This window comes from Bacillus rossius, chromosome 1 (assembly GCF_032445375.1).
Source record: "Bacillus rossius redtenbacheri isolate Brsri chromosome 1, Brsri_v3, whole genome shotgun sequence".
Taxonomy (NCBI): domain Eukaryota; kingdom Metazoa; phylum Arthropoda; class Insecta; order Phasmatodea; family Bacillidae; genus Bacillus; species Bacillus rossius.
The window spans coordinates 326,404,629-326,420,335 of NC_086330.1; the positions used below are offsets into that span (position 1 = coordinate 326,404,629).

Here is a 15,707-nt window from a genome sequence, read left to right on the forward strand (position 1 = left end):
TACGTGGTGATGAAAAAAACTCACGTTAATGAAAATACGGTAAAATCATAATTTGAACAAACATGGCAGATAAAGTAAACAAAATTCAACCGTGATTACAGTAGGCCTAGGTATCAAAACAAAATCATGCAATATTTGAAAAATTACCTGATTCATTTGCTTTCAAACAGTAGTGTAGGTACTATATTCGTAAAACATACATTCCAGAACTGTTAGTACACTATTTAGTATTTACCGTATACACATAAACAAAGAACGTACATACTTTTATTCGCGCACAGCCAAACAAAAAAAAAGTCGTCTGCTTTATTTAAAATTTACATACTCTGACTGGCATATAAAATCCTCATAATATACAGCCAATTAGACAAAAAGGTCAACAAGTCACTTGGCAGCAACCATTTGTTATGTTTTGTTTTGACCATGTCCCTTGCCTGGTTTACAGCTTCCTGAGCTAGCCATGTGTGACAGTGGTGCAAGATGACGGCCGTTCCGCAGTAGTCACGTGTTTTTTCATCAGTACCATGCACGTGATAAATATATTATCATAGACTGCGACATTACGACTGTAAAGGAAATAGTCTGTGCGCTGAAAGATCTGGATTGATTCTTGAAATTTACGAGTGACATGGGGCTGTGTTGTGTGGTCTAGGGCGGATGTTGACTATATTAAATAGTAATATTTATATATACATCAAAAGGTACAAAAATGATTTATGTAATAGAATTTATTACTGAAGAGCAAATTTTGGGGCACTTTTTTTCTTTGTTAATTAAAAAATTTCGCTTAACTTTCGTTAAGAATATATTTATCTCATAGAAAAATTCATTTTCGTTTCACTTTCGCGAAACTTGATAAATTTTCTTTCACTTTCATTTCGTGTGGATAAAGTCACTTTCGCACATCCCTAATTTTTATACTCAAGTCTATAAAGTTGTTTGCAGTTTGTATTTTTGTAATAAAGAGGGAATTTATATAGTTTAAAACTAATTTATGTTATTTTTAATAATTGTTACTTAATGGGAAAATATTTTTCCCTGGAGTATCGAAAGTATCGAACTGAAAAAACAATATAGAATCGAGTATCGAAAATGTGGTATCGTCCCACCTCTAATTTTTTGTCATAATTTTATGAGTAATAAGCTATCTTTTTAAATAAAAGATATCATAAAAAAAATTTACACTGAAATCTCCTGTTTGAAAAAAGAAAAAAAGAAATTGACTTGAAAATAAAACCATAAAATCTTGTCCAACTCACATGAACATGCTGGTGACCTTGATGCAGGTGGCAGGCGGCGAGGTCGGGTCGGGAAGGGCCGCCCCCGAGCCACGCGCTCTGCTCACAGCCGTCGCCGCGCACGATCGCAGCAGTGCTCTGGTTGCAGCAGGCTCTGCAACCCGGCCGTGGGAACGCGGTTCCTCCCCCCACCCCTCACCCTACCGACTCCAGTACGGTACCCCTGTACCACCAGGACGGTTTGCGCGCTGTGACATACAGATCTGTTCAATATTGTTTGTATATAATTTTTTTTTTTTTTCGAGAAGTTAAGATGCTAGGGTATTATGAAACTGTAAAGCATACATACGTGTAATGGAAAGCTAGGTTTATTTTATTGTGTTTTTGTTAATTTGTTTGTTAGAAGTTATGTATGTAAGGCATGAAAAAAACCTGAAATGTTGCTGGTTATAATGCAACACACATCACAATATGCTTACACCCTTCGAGGGACTGAGATACCTTGTACATCTTCGACTGTGGAAATTTTCATGTCCTTGCGGTTGTCAGTACTGATGAAAGCTGTATATATTTAAATTCTATATTGTTTAAGTGTAAGGCATAAAAAGTGCACACAGTTTGTTAACTTTTCAATATCAAACAGTCAATGACAATAGCATGTCAAGATATTTCTTAGCATAGAAGTGACCACGGGTCCAGTTAAATGCACAGTTGTGTTCGTGTGATTGGATCATTCTCTTCATTATCAATGTTGTTTAAGTGAAGTTTAGATAACCGTATCATGAGAAGACATTGATGTTCACTTCGACTTGACTTAGTTGGTTTAGAATGTTTTCAAAAATGTTGTCAGGTTTATAAGCTTTATTAATGTTTTGGTAACCTAAGTCTTAGTTCCGTAATAATAAATTTATTATAGATAATAAATGGCTACATTATTATTAATAATTGTTTATAATTTATATAAAAATATCCACTCAGTGTTTTGTTTTAATTTATTTTGATACACTTATATATTTTTTTGACCTGTCTGTACTGAATGTGCATTATAATAATTTGCAGTACTAAAGATGTAAGTCAACATTTCACATCTTTCGTTACGTTCTGATGGTGCCGAGGGCTTATGTCAATTTACCCCGTTAATACCAGCTTGATGTATTATCAATCTATTGCTTTGTTCCAACCTGTATTATAGATCAGGGGTCGGCAACCTCTAAATGTAGGTGATCTACTGTTGTCGCCACTTGTTGAAATGATCTACTGTTCTGTTTTTTCGATTATGCATAAACAAGTTTACTTTCACCCATTTACAAAATAGTCTCTATTTGGTTTTTTCCTGGTAGTTTTAAAATACCCTACTTTTTATGGTTACAGTACATAGAGAAATAATTATAGAAATAACTGAATTAAAGGAGGTCTGTTAGTTATAGACGAAACACTAAAAATCACAATAACATTGAAAAATATCTCCACCTAGTGGGAAACTTGGCAGGAACTTTCCTTAACAATAGCTTTTATGTTTGGATAATAGCTGGTTACACTGAGACGAATGCATGATTCCAAATGTTCATCAGTTATCCTACTCCTGTACTTATTTTTGATGAAGTTCATATTGGAAAATGAAGACTCGCATAGGTACGTTGAAGCAAACAAGGCTCTCACTCGAAGTGCAACATCAGTGAGCATTGAATACTTCTCTTGAGGAATGACTTGCCAACAGGTCTATGGTTCTGCAACACTTTTCACACGCAAGTTATTTTTCAATGTAATAATTTTGAGCTCTGTAGCTGTTCTATCAATGTTGAACGTCGTCTCCATTGAAGAAGTACAATCCTCAAGATTCAGGTTTGCCCATGGAAAAGAGACAAACTGGGATATCAGAGAAATCTTTTTGAATTCTGAAAATCTAGAGTCAAAATATTTTTCGAACGAGACAAAAGCTTCTAAACCATTTCCCTATCTTTCCCTTGAAGTTTAATGTTCAAATCATTGAGTTTTTCTGTGAGATCAACTAAGAAAGCTAAATTATGAAGCCACCTTGCATCCTCAAGAAGATTTGCCATAGAGTGTTCCTGTTCTTTCAAAAATGCTGTAATGGCAGGTAGCAGTTAAATGAATCGTTGAAGAACTTTGCCCGTACTCAGTCAACGCACATCAGTGGTAATGCCCACAAGCTTGTGAATTGGAATTTTGTCAGATATAAGAAACTGCTTCACTGCAAAAAAATATCTTCACCTCTAGTATGGCCTTTCAAATGAATCAGTTTCAAAAATTCTTCTTTGACTGAAAAGTTGTTGAATACAAGTCGGGCAAATATTGGCAACTGAGCAATGCCAGTTGCATCATTTGACTCATCCAGCTGGAGAGAGAAGTAGCAGCATGCATCCAAATCTTTATTTATTTGAGATATGACATCAGTTACCATATTTTCAACTCTTCTTGTGACAGTTCTAGCTGAAAGTTGCAGGGACTGAAGAGCTGCCATTATTTCAGATTTGTTTTTAAAATTTTCAAACAGATCATCACTGGCTTCAAGAAATGCTTCTTTAATTAACTCCCCGTCTTCAAATGGCTTCTTATGTTTTGCCAACACCTAAGAAATGCGATAAGAAGCACTTGTGGCTGCTGTGCCCTTATCTGTCACTTTCGTAAACATGTGTTGTAATGACAACATATTTTTCAGTTTCTTAATTTTCTCTCGCCTCAGTTCTGAGTTCGGGAGAAACTCTTTATTTATGTTTGAATGTACTGTTTCAAAATGTCTTTGTACATTACTCTTTTTCACGAATGCAATATTTACTTTGCACTGTAAACAAATGAATTTGCAGTTTGTTTTGGTGACAAAAAAGTCATGCTCTCGTTCTGCATGGAAGTTGTAAGTCTTTTGTTTCTTTGGTGCACTCATCACAACTGATTAACTTATCACGCCACAGTCAATAATTAAGAAATGCGGGCTTAAAACAAATGTAATAGTAAACGTTGTTGCACGGACTACAATCGTCACGTGAATATCAAAAAACAATATTTACACGCAGTTGTGTCCTGTTTAGAGTATTTAGTGTTATAAATCAACGGCTGTGAACACAATCAGGGATAAGAGATGTCATCACAAGACGACTCTGGTTTTACAAAAAACAATCTAGTTTATTTTCTAACATCGGTTCGTCATACACGTATGCATAAACTGTTGCTGTGTATTTTTAAATGGCATTCGTTAAATAAACATCATGATTAAAGCCATTATTTTCGTTACATAATTGATGGTTTTGAGGTTATTAACTGTTATAAAAAAGGACTACTTGTAAACTACGTTTTTATTCTGGCAGGATTGCCAACATATATGTACCCACAAAAATTCTCTAAGTACGTTGCATGAAAATATCTAATTCGGCAAATGAGTTTATTATAACTTCCTAAATGCAATATGTATTTCTTATTTAGCTTTCAATACATTTTCTGCTACTATAATTTCCTTTCTGTTAGCGTGTAGAAAATGAGGCCTTACTTGAGGCACTCGAATTACGAGCCAAAGTACGCAGTCGCCAAAAAACTATAAAACCAGCAAAAACTACGTTCCCTAAGCAGGACAGGATGACGTTAGAAATAAAATAATGTATCACTGCCTTGCTCATATTTAATCTTTCCGAATTCGCAACATGGCATAGGCTGGGTACTGATACAACATACAAGTTTATATTAATTGCAGGTCGCGACTTTTCTTTAAAACAAAATGCAAATATAATAATAATAATAATAATAATAATAATAATAATAATAATAATAATAATGATAGTGATACAACATATTGTTAAATTACCAATCATTTAACAAATAATGATTTTACAAGTGATTAAAACCATATTAACAAAAGCTATATTGAATAACTATACTCGTCATACTACCATACTAGAGTTACTCAGTCCGCTATCTATTTTATTAATTTTTCTTTTTCTTTATCTCCTCGTAAACGCTGTGAAACGTCACCGTGGACCACGCATTAATTAACTGTCTTTCATTTGCTTCGCACGTCCCCTTTCAATAGAACTAAGGTTGTCAAATTGGGTCTGAATTGGCGTTGCAGTAGTCAGTGCCCGCCCCCCTTGTCATCTTCGTTCAGAATATAGGAACCACGCCGTAAAAAAGTTTAAAATTCGCTTCGATTCAAACCAAAGTTACGTGAACATTTAGTCCGTACTTCTTTACACCAATACAAGTTACGTAAAGTTTTAGTTCGTGGAGTTAACTATTTATAGTAATTTGGAGAATCTGTCTAAAAACATCGCGGACGCAGCCACTTTTGTCACTCAGTTAGTTCCACAAAAACTCAACCCGGTGCTCAGTTGATATTGAATGGTGCGTCGAGACTTACTTTTAGAATGCAATTTCGCCAAGGGCCGCCCGGGCTGGCCTCTCCTCGTGGCGTTGGCGATTGCGACCCCGCCTCTCCATAGCTGAGATCCAGCCAAACATTCTTCCTTCAGCAAGTAGGTGTGCGCGCCGCCAGCCGCTCGCTTCGTAATGAACCCGCCGGCCGCAGTCGCTGGCTTGAGCAAGCCTCTCGTGACGTCAGGCCGACCAGCGCGCCGTGCGGTGACCACGCGCTAGTGTTCGTTCCGTTGAGGCACATTACAGGGCGTTTGAAGCAAGACAAAAAAAAAAGGTGTATCCATAATTAAGCATCAGAGCAAACAAAATTAACAAACCAGGTAAAGGAAATATCATAATATAAATCTAAGTAAGCAAAGGTAAATGCTAACAGAGGTGTGTCAAAACGCCTCAAAAACATCAAAATGTCGCCCCACATCCATGACATTTGCTATCAGATGAGATCAAGATGGCTACACTGCTGAACTGAGTATCGTGTTTGTTTATATTTTCGTTACATAACAAATACCGTTATGCAAAATAACACATTTTTTTTTATTGTAATGGTGGCAACAGCTTTATCCCTACTTAAAAAGTATTTGTAAATGATCTGTATCATTCGCGAAGTGTTTTTTTAAAATTGTTCCTCAATCAGCTAACGAAGAATTGTTATATTCTTGATGTTTAAATTTCATTTAAGACTTTTAGTGTTTTGTAGTGGGTGGAAAAATTCGTGAATTTTCAATAACGCTCGTGATCTACTAAATATTTTCTCGTGATCTACCAGTAGATCGCGATCAACACATTGCCGACCCCTGTTATAGATGGACATGAGTCCATTATACCAAATGAAGCTGACGTTTTCTTTGTCAGTACCATCCTAGCAACTTAAAATGTCAATATTTTGACTAAACCAATGTGCATGCAGCAAAGAATATGTTGTAGGAATTATTTTTAAATAATAATTTATTCAGCTTAGTAAATTTTCTTGCCATAGGTGTCACCATGTTTTTACATAGTTTACAAACTGTGTCACTTTGAATCTCGTAAATCTTGTAATGGTGTGCTAATTAATGGTTGCTGTTCAGTGCTGCAAGGACAGTTGTAAGAAGTTTAGTGATGTATTTCATCTCAATCCCCCGTGGGTTCGCAGTATTTTTTTGTGAAACATGTGTTGGTATTTGTGTGTGTAGCAGTTATTTATTTGCTCACTAAAGACAGTTCAGTTTAGTACCAATCTCTTGTTTTGTTGTACAGTGTAAAATATTATAAACTTCGTTTTTATTTGGAAAGTATATATTTTTATAATCAATTATTTAGTTTTTGTAACCTGCTGTAAGATTAATTAGCATCAGTTTGCACAGTTAGGAAATGTATTTTTGAAAATAAATATTGTGTGCCATATAGACAACTTGGTGAAACAATCTTGCAATCAAGGTCTTTGACTGGTGAGGCTTATCTAAATCATTTTTCTGTGAAATTTAGCAGGCATATTTCTATGTTTTTTTTATACTGGTAATGACAAGTCTGACATTGGGAGATACTAAAATAAAAAGTAGGTTTCAAAATGACTTCCATCCACAAACGTATAATATTTACATTTACATAATTTCACATATAAAAAGGAAAAAATAAATCAATCTAAAATTCATTTTATTTACTGTACACAATAACTAGCCTTGTTTGAAATTTGTATGTATTTTATTTTTAAGGTCTAAATTCTAGTTTTAGTATATTACTAACATTTTACTAAAATTACATTATTACTTTCATGTTTCTAAGATTTTCTTATTCTGGCAGTTAGACCCAAAGTTCGTCAAATCTTTTAATTTTAATAATAGTTTGAGCTAATTTGCAAGTTTCAGGATAAAAGAATTGAACCATCAAAGAAGTAAGTTTCATTTAGTGTGTTAATAATGTACTAGTAGAGATACACATAATCATGAAATAGAATTCACTAATTCCAGGATACTTGAAAAGTGTTTATAAAATAACATTTTATGTTCCTTGCAAAATTACCATTTTGTTTTGACTAGATTTCATTTACTGTGGAAATATAAATATGCACTTTTTGGTCAGTAATTTCGAATTTGATGAATTGACCAGTGCAATTCTTCATAAACTGAGCTCAGGAAATCAAATGTCTAGCGATTTAACAAAGTTTTTATTGGAACAATGTATTTATAAAAAATGTTAAATAATTCTTTCCGGCCCCATTAGTGAGCATTACTTAATTTTCTTACTACAAATTTATTTCTCAAAATATTGATTGCCTTTCATCGTAATAATTTTTTTCTCTCTTCAAAATTCATGCTTGCAGGCTTACCTGTAAGTCTATGGATGTTTCAAATCAGTCCTGTTGTTCAGAACTATAACAGAATGTTATTAGTGATTGACTCTTAACACACATGTATATATCTATTGTATTTGCATTTGTAATCTTAACTGAGTTTTGTCTGCATCTTTCATTGCTGGAGCTGTCAAAGGACCTGCTAGACATTTACCTTGGTTGCATCCTTTGAGCGGATACTGCCTTCTGTAGAAAGAAAGTAGTTGTTGAACGTAAAGCAGTGAAGTGGAAAAACAATTATCATTAAATAATTTGAATGTTTCAACTTGCAGGACAGATGTAGAGTCTGCATTTCCCTATTTGTATAAGGAAAAAAAAAGGAAACTTTTAACTCATTTTACAAACCAGGAAGTTTGGTGTTTCAGTCCCCAACACTTTTATGGTAGAGATTTTTCAGAATTTTGTAACTTGAAACTTAATAATTGTTATCACGAATCTGTTGGTGTGTATGTATGTGCATAACTACACGAGGGCAGACAGATGTAGGAGACACTTCTCACCTTTCTTTAGAGAAGAAACAATTTTCTACTGTTCCATAGTTCATCTCTTATTGTGGTGAGTGTGTTAACTAGATTATTTCTTCCTCAGTATTTAAGTTAACTTTCTTGCATGTTTGCTGAAGAACATTATTTATAAAATCGGTAATAAGTCTTGGTAAAGAAAATAGGGCTTGAGTTACTCAAAACATAAAATTTTGAGGAAAATTTTTTTTTTTCAAACTTCACCTCATAATGTCCACACCCCATTTTTTTTGGTCAAAAATGTAGCCAAATTACTGCGGACATTATGCGAGTAAATACGGTATGCGAGTGTGTGTGCGTGTGTGCATGCATATGTGCTTGTGGTGTGTGTGTGATAGATTGCGATGAAAGCATGATACTGAAATAATACGCAAAGCAACACAAAAATGCAAGTTTATTCACCATTTAGCACCAAAGTGAAGCTATAATCATGAAGTTAATCGGAAATTTTGACTAAAATTTACTAAAATTACAACAACATAACAGTTATTATAGTAAATTAATGAATGAAATTTATTTAGCATAGAGTTTGTAGCAAAATATATGAACTCATTGGATAGAAAAACAAATTTTAACTTTTTTTTTATCTTGTATTTCATATTAGAAATGTTTTTATACTAACAAAAATTTGCTGAATCATTTTTATTTGTAGTTTTGTCATAAAAATACTTATTGCAAATGATTTTGTTGTAAAATTGCAGCATTTATCAGTCTAAATGAGAACTATGTTGGTGAAATAAATATTGGGAAATATTTTAGTTTCATATTTGTTTGATAATAAAATAACACCATCTTTGTGAAAACAACTATGTAAAAAAAATAACAACACATAAATCTCATGTTTTAAAAACAAAACTGATGTAAAAGTAAAAGCATAAAATATTTTCTCTAGCCATAATATGGGCTGGAAATGGAGTTCTTGGTGGTTTCGGATGGTTTAAATTAGTGCCAAGTTGTAAAGCCCAATGTATTTTGTCTGGTGTGCAAATCGTGTTGTTATATTGTGTAAGGTATTGTTTTCATTTACATGTTTCTGTAAAACACCAACATGCTTCTCTGTTTTATCAAAGTTTTGGGCGTATAGAGTGTAAATTAACGTGTGGAATGCTGGAATGTAATGCCATAAAATAACGGTATTGAATGGTGCTGTGATTTCATTGCTGTCTGCTGGTAGTCATTTCAAGGCAAAGATGTGAAGGCTTTCACAGTTTGTAGACACAACATGCATTCCACCCCACCCTCACTCCCTATTTTTGGAAGTTCCTAACACAGCACTCAGCATTGTGTTGGTGTGTGCTGTAATATTAGTACATTATGTACTTGCTGGATGATAATTTACAACCACTTCTCAGTAATTATCTAATTAAGTATTTTATTTAATGGTATAGTGGTATAGTAGTACCTACTTTTTTTTCCCCATGGAATTATATTTGAATTGTTGAGTGTGTGCGTGCGTGTGTGTGTGGTACATTTTTTGATTGTGGCACACATTTTTGTGGTTACTTAGTTTTTCAGTTTTCAGACCCATTTGTATCAGTTACCTTATTTCCAAAATAGTGTTACTTTGAATAAAGGTTTCTGAAGATACTTAAATTGCCTTTACCAGTACGTTTGTGGCATGTGTCAAGATTCTTTCCACGTTTGAAATTTATGGGGTGGTTATTTTAAACCAATTTGAAGAAACATTGATAAATCATCTTGAGCTGATTAGCTAAGAAAGTGTTGGATACTGTAGTAGGTAATAATTTCAGATGTGAATGTACACATTTTACACTTTTTTAAGCTGTAAACTTATTATAATAACAGTTATGTTTTTACATGTTTATATATTGTTAATATTTATACTGCCAAATGTTCATTCAATCCTTATGCAATTTCTTGTAACTTAATAGTATAATTTATATAGATAAGTAAAGGATGAATTAATTTATGAATTCAGAATGTAAGGAGTTTTACACTGATGATAAGTCCTGTAATACAATTTTTTAGTACTTTAATTTTTGCCCTTAAAATGTTTGCTCTCTTAGTAATGTACATACATACATTCATTCATACATATATACACATTCATATAGGTATGAAGTTTGCACTATGGGTAATAATTTAATAGTAAATTGTTCTGCAGCATTGTATTACATTTTGTTGTGTTTTCTGAAATCTAGTCACTGATGAAATAAAAAAAATTTGCAACTGTGTACTATGCTTTCATTTGATCATGAAATGTTATAAAATATATGTATGGTAGTACTGAGGTATGTTCTGTGTTATCTCAATGCAAGTATAAGAGCCAATTTTATGCTTTTCTTTACGTTAACATGTTTGGGTATTTGTGGTGTGTGTGCTAGGTAATGAAAGGAAAAGCATGTTTGACTGGCCACAAAAGACATCAAATAGAATTGTTTACTTAGAGTAATATTCACTATATTATGTTGGACTGTTTATCAAGAGACTGCATTTTCATTGCCTTTGGGACTGAGTTATGATGTTTAAGAAGAATGAAAAGTTATTCAACGTTGGAAATGATGGTATAAAATAAATTTTAAAGTTCATTATATGCCATATAAATACTTTTTAAGCATAAGAATCTCTGTAGATAATTTGTTTTGTGTGTGTTTCTTACTATCGTAAAAAATGTGGAAAACTATGTCAAGCAAGGGACAGATGGCAAATGATATTCCTCATTGCTATACAAAAAATATAAAATTGTACTTATTCAGTTATTTCTGTGTACAAACATTTTGTATAGTAATATTTATGATGAACAGAGCGGTCAAGCTCTTTTCATTCTATTTTCACTCTAAACAATTTATTGTGTGTAGGAATCATATTATTATATATAATAAATACGTATGAAGTCCCTCGGTAGTGCGTGTGTATTTGCGTGATGGTAATAGTGAGAGAATGGATTCTTCCTATTTCTACTGTCTCCAAAATGCTGAGTCCGAATGGCTGTTTCTGTATTCAAAAGTGTTGTGTTTGCTACACTTTGTTCAGAATGTATTTTCTTAAAAAAAAAAAATGCTGAAGTGTTTGATGTGAGCAAAGAATTTATGTTTTTTATATCTTGCAGCAAAGTGTTTTTGTACAGATGCATACCTACTTGTGTGTTTGTATATATTATCCATTACTCATTATTTTATTGGTATGTTCAGAGTTCACAGGGGCTTCACAAACTGCTGTGTTCCCTGCCAAGAACCTAATGAACACTCATACTGGCTAGTTCAGGGGTTTCTGTGGGCTATGCATCAGTTTGGTGATCGCTGTATTTGGCACAAGGACCAAGGCCGCGGGCTTGCGATCACGACTGAAGGCATGTTAGAACGAATGACTAGTGCTAGATTTCACTATTTAACAGCGCGTGAAAATCAGCTTTGTGGACTGATTATTTTGTTGCAGTATAACTTTCGCCCGTAATGCGAGCGTATCTATCGTGCATTTCGTCACTACAGTTTGCAGTCTCTCCCCATCTCCAGCATGTTAGCAGCATTCTGAGAAGTGGGAAGTTTTCCCTGCAGTGTTCTGTTTTTAGCCAGATGATCATCTTGCTCAACCTTCCTGTGGGTTTATTGCAGTTGTGTGTTAGAAGCTGCCCCGATGTGGTCCGTATCTCCATTTGCGGTTACTCATCTGCCGACTGGCTCTAGGTATTTCTTTCTGTACCGAGGGACTTTTCATTTGTACAGTGATGACAGTATATAATTGTTGTTATTTGCAGTATAACTTTTTTCATTGACTTGCAAGTTTGTAAATATGAACATCTTTGAATGTTCTTACGTAAGTTTTTATTGGTTCTGAGCATGTAGTCTAATCATTATGTTTTGGGTTGGAGATAATGTTTGTTTACAGATTCATAAAAACAAAGCTTTTTTTTAGTCTCCTAAATGAATAGCATCTTTTTGTAATGTCTGGATGATTTTATCGTAAGAATTTTTTTTATAAGAAATCAAAATATTGTATTTATAAATGAATTATCAAAATTATTATTTTATTTTGAATATTTGCTGTTTTGTTGTACATCATATTTACAAATTTTATTTCTGTTTTCTCCCCATTTGTTATATTTTATAAGTGGTCCCTGTTTGGTGCTTTGATAAAATGTTTGCTGAATAGTTGTATGTATTTATCCTCAAATGCTACTAAACAAGAAATTTTCTTGAGTGAAAATAACACCATATATGTACATGCTAGGGATTTAAAGAAAGATGTTATGAAATGTATTGCGTTGAAAACAAGTTTTGGTTATTTCTTATGGAAAGATCTTGTGAATCAGATCTGAAAGTCCCAATTTAAATTTTAAAAAGTAATTGATAAGTAGGGGTGTGCGAAGACAATTTTTTTCAATTTGAATCAGAAGATTCTTCGCCGAAGATGAAGTTGAAGATGAAGATCAGTTAAATATTTTTTTCCAATTATTATTTTAGTTAATGGTTAGATGTCAGGCACATTCTCAGCAATGTCAATTTTCTGCAGGAAGCAGCATATTGCACACTAAATAATAACAATATATGAAACATTTAGCACATTAACTAATTGCCACTACTTGTAAAAAATTGCTAAATATAAAATAATTATATAATAGCAAAATTAACTTAAGTAGCAACATTTAAAACTTTAACCTATTACAATTATTGCTTATGGATAAACTTCTTTCTTAAAATCTTTGCATCCCAACCGAAGCTCCAAATAAAATGAAAAGCAAATATTCCGCCAAAGTCAAATCTGATTTTAAAAAGATCTTTGATTGATTTGCTTAGTCAAAGCTTTGTACAGGCCTATTTATTTTGTTAAATTTTATGGAAAAATTTTCGGGTGGGAAATAATTATTTCCTGCAGGAATCTGTAAAGGATCAGCAAAACATTTAATGGAATGTAGATTTAGAGTGCTAACTAATTCTGTATAACCAAGATGTTTCCTGAAATGTCCGTAAAATTTAAAGCTTTTGGGTGGTTAGGAGGTTCTCAACTAGAGTCTTCAAAGTGTCTAAGTTCAGTCTGTTTAAGTAAAAAACAAAATTTTTTGAAACATAGAAAGTTCTAAGTTTTGATATGAATGTAAACAAGTAAGGCTCATTTTGCAAGAAAACTTTGGAGGCAGATACAGACTTGAATATGTTAATGTAAATAAGGAAATAACAGCTGTAAAGATAAGTAGTTGGTTGCAATTCATTTTCATCTGTTTCTTCAGCAAGGTAAAGGATTTTAAGAGGGTTAAATAGAATGTACACTGAGAAGCCTTTAGCTGAAGTTTAAGATGATTTAGCTCTAATAATTACAATTTTTTTAAATTTGTTTTTATTTTGTAAAAATTAATTCTTTTTAAGATTATTTTTGATATAACATGGATTTATTTATTTTTTGGTTTCAATTGAAGTGCAGGAAAACAGTAGAAACTTTAACATACTTCCTCTTCTGTCCAGTGTATGGATGCTTGGGTAAAAGGAGCGAATGTTTTCTTGCAGCCTTTCCCAGAGCTGTAAAAATAAACTTTGGCGGTGGTAGTTATTCGCCAGGGGAGTGAGGGAAAGAGTATCTGCTCGCCTCACTGAAAATCGTGCTAACAGTTATAGGTAAATAATTTTTAACAGCGTGACTGGTTCTCTTAGCAGTAAAAAGCAGCTAGTCAGTCACCGTGGATATTATTTGTGGCTTCAAACGGCGGCATTAAATATAGTCTTTTAATACAGTCTGCTCCAAGAAAAAGAATCTTGGGAATCTTCAAATGGTTTGAATGTTCCTGAAGAATTAAGACAAAGAAAATTTATCTTCAATTGGACTTTGACTTCCTGAAGCTTCACACACCCCTATTAATAATAGCTGATGTCATTAAAATTGTTGCTTATTTCCATCTGAAGTTAATGATTATCTGAAAAGTAATGTTATGAAATTACAATAACCTCGCTAAAAATGTTTTTATCAGCATTATTTTTTCTTACGTTCTTGGTGTGATCAGAAACAATTCTTTATCAGCTCCTTTTAGGTGTGTGTGTGATATATTAATTGTAACTGTACAGTATTTGCCCATGATTAGAAATGTTTGTCCCCTTCAGTAATTAATTTTGTTTTGCAAAAGAAATGTTATTACTATGCCAGTCTTGTTGATTACCATATATACATACACATTGTTATTACTATATAAATATTAATATTACAAGAACCCCCGAAAAATGTCTTGTAAACGTTTTTCCAAATACCTTCCTCACTTTGCTTAATGTATATCGTCTGGTCACTTTTTAATAAAGTTATTAATGAAGACTTATGAAAGTAGTAGTTAATAATAATTGTACAGCATGAGTGAGAAGAGGACATTATTTATGTGTTTGTTAAAGTAATAAACTAAACTTAATACTTTTCTTTTTCGCGTGTTTGTTTCTACTGTCTGATCTTGAGGCCCTGCATGCACGAACAGGGCGAAGGTAGTTACATGTCGTGGTGTCGAACTGTGTCCCACGAAGATCGACTGAACTGCAGGAGACTGTGGATTACCAGATACGATCATATTGTGTTTGCAGTGCCTGCTGGGCGTTTTCAGTTTCCTTGTGCTTAAGGACAAGTACCACGGACAAGTGACATTCGGATCAGTTGGATGGAAAAAAGAAACATCCTTCGCTGCAGATACGCTACTTGTCATTAAAAGATGTGCAAAGAAGAGGAAGAGAAATACATATGTAACTTAGAATTCTATAAATGACATGTTGGTTTTTGCCTTGTATCCTGTTTTGTTCTTTATTTAGGATATTCTAATGACTGCCTTCTCTCTCTTAACCTTTTAGGTGGTTATACAATGTGCAAATATCTGTCCCATGCAAGTTTTTGCAATAAAAATATTATGTCCCTATTGAATTATTTTTTTTTACCTAAATCACTCAGTCTTGTGTGAATATTAGATTTACACACTAAATGTAAATATAAGTAAATTTTTTGAAAATTTTTAATATACTGTTACAAACACTAGATTTGAGCATGTATACCACATTAGACTTTAATACTGTAAAGTTTAAGGCACCTTAATTTATTTCTCAGATTATTTTACACTATGTGAGGTATCTAATTAATTTCTTCAGTAATAGTAATATAATATATTTTCATGTCAACAAAAAATATATATCAATTACAATTTGGAAAAATAGATATGAATTACAAAATAAAGTGTGTTGTTGCATAATATCACATATTTTTATGTTAAAAAAAGTTTGAAAAGTAGAGATAATGACTTTTATGGATAAATACATTTTTTTT

The 15,707-nt window shown here is 33.0% G+C and overlaps 1 protein-coding gene across 5 annotated transcripts in view; it reads left to right on the forward strand.

The window, feature by feature from the left end:
- Window positions 1-15,306, forward strand: part of LOC134528005 (serine/threonine-protein phosphatase 2B catalytic subunit 3-like) — a 557,255-nt gene extending 541,949 nt beyond the window's left edge. For all 5 annotated transcript variants that reach the window (XM_063361159.1, XM_063361160.1, XM_063361161.1 and 2 more), the window contains one exon: window positions 1,287-15,306. The gene's annotated coding sequence lies outside the window, so the exon portion shown is untranslated. The remainder of the gene's footprint in view (window positions 1-1,286) is intronic.
- Window positions 15,307-15,707: the final 401 nt, after the last annotated feature.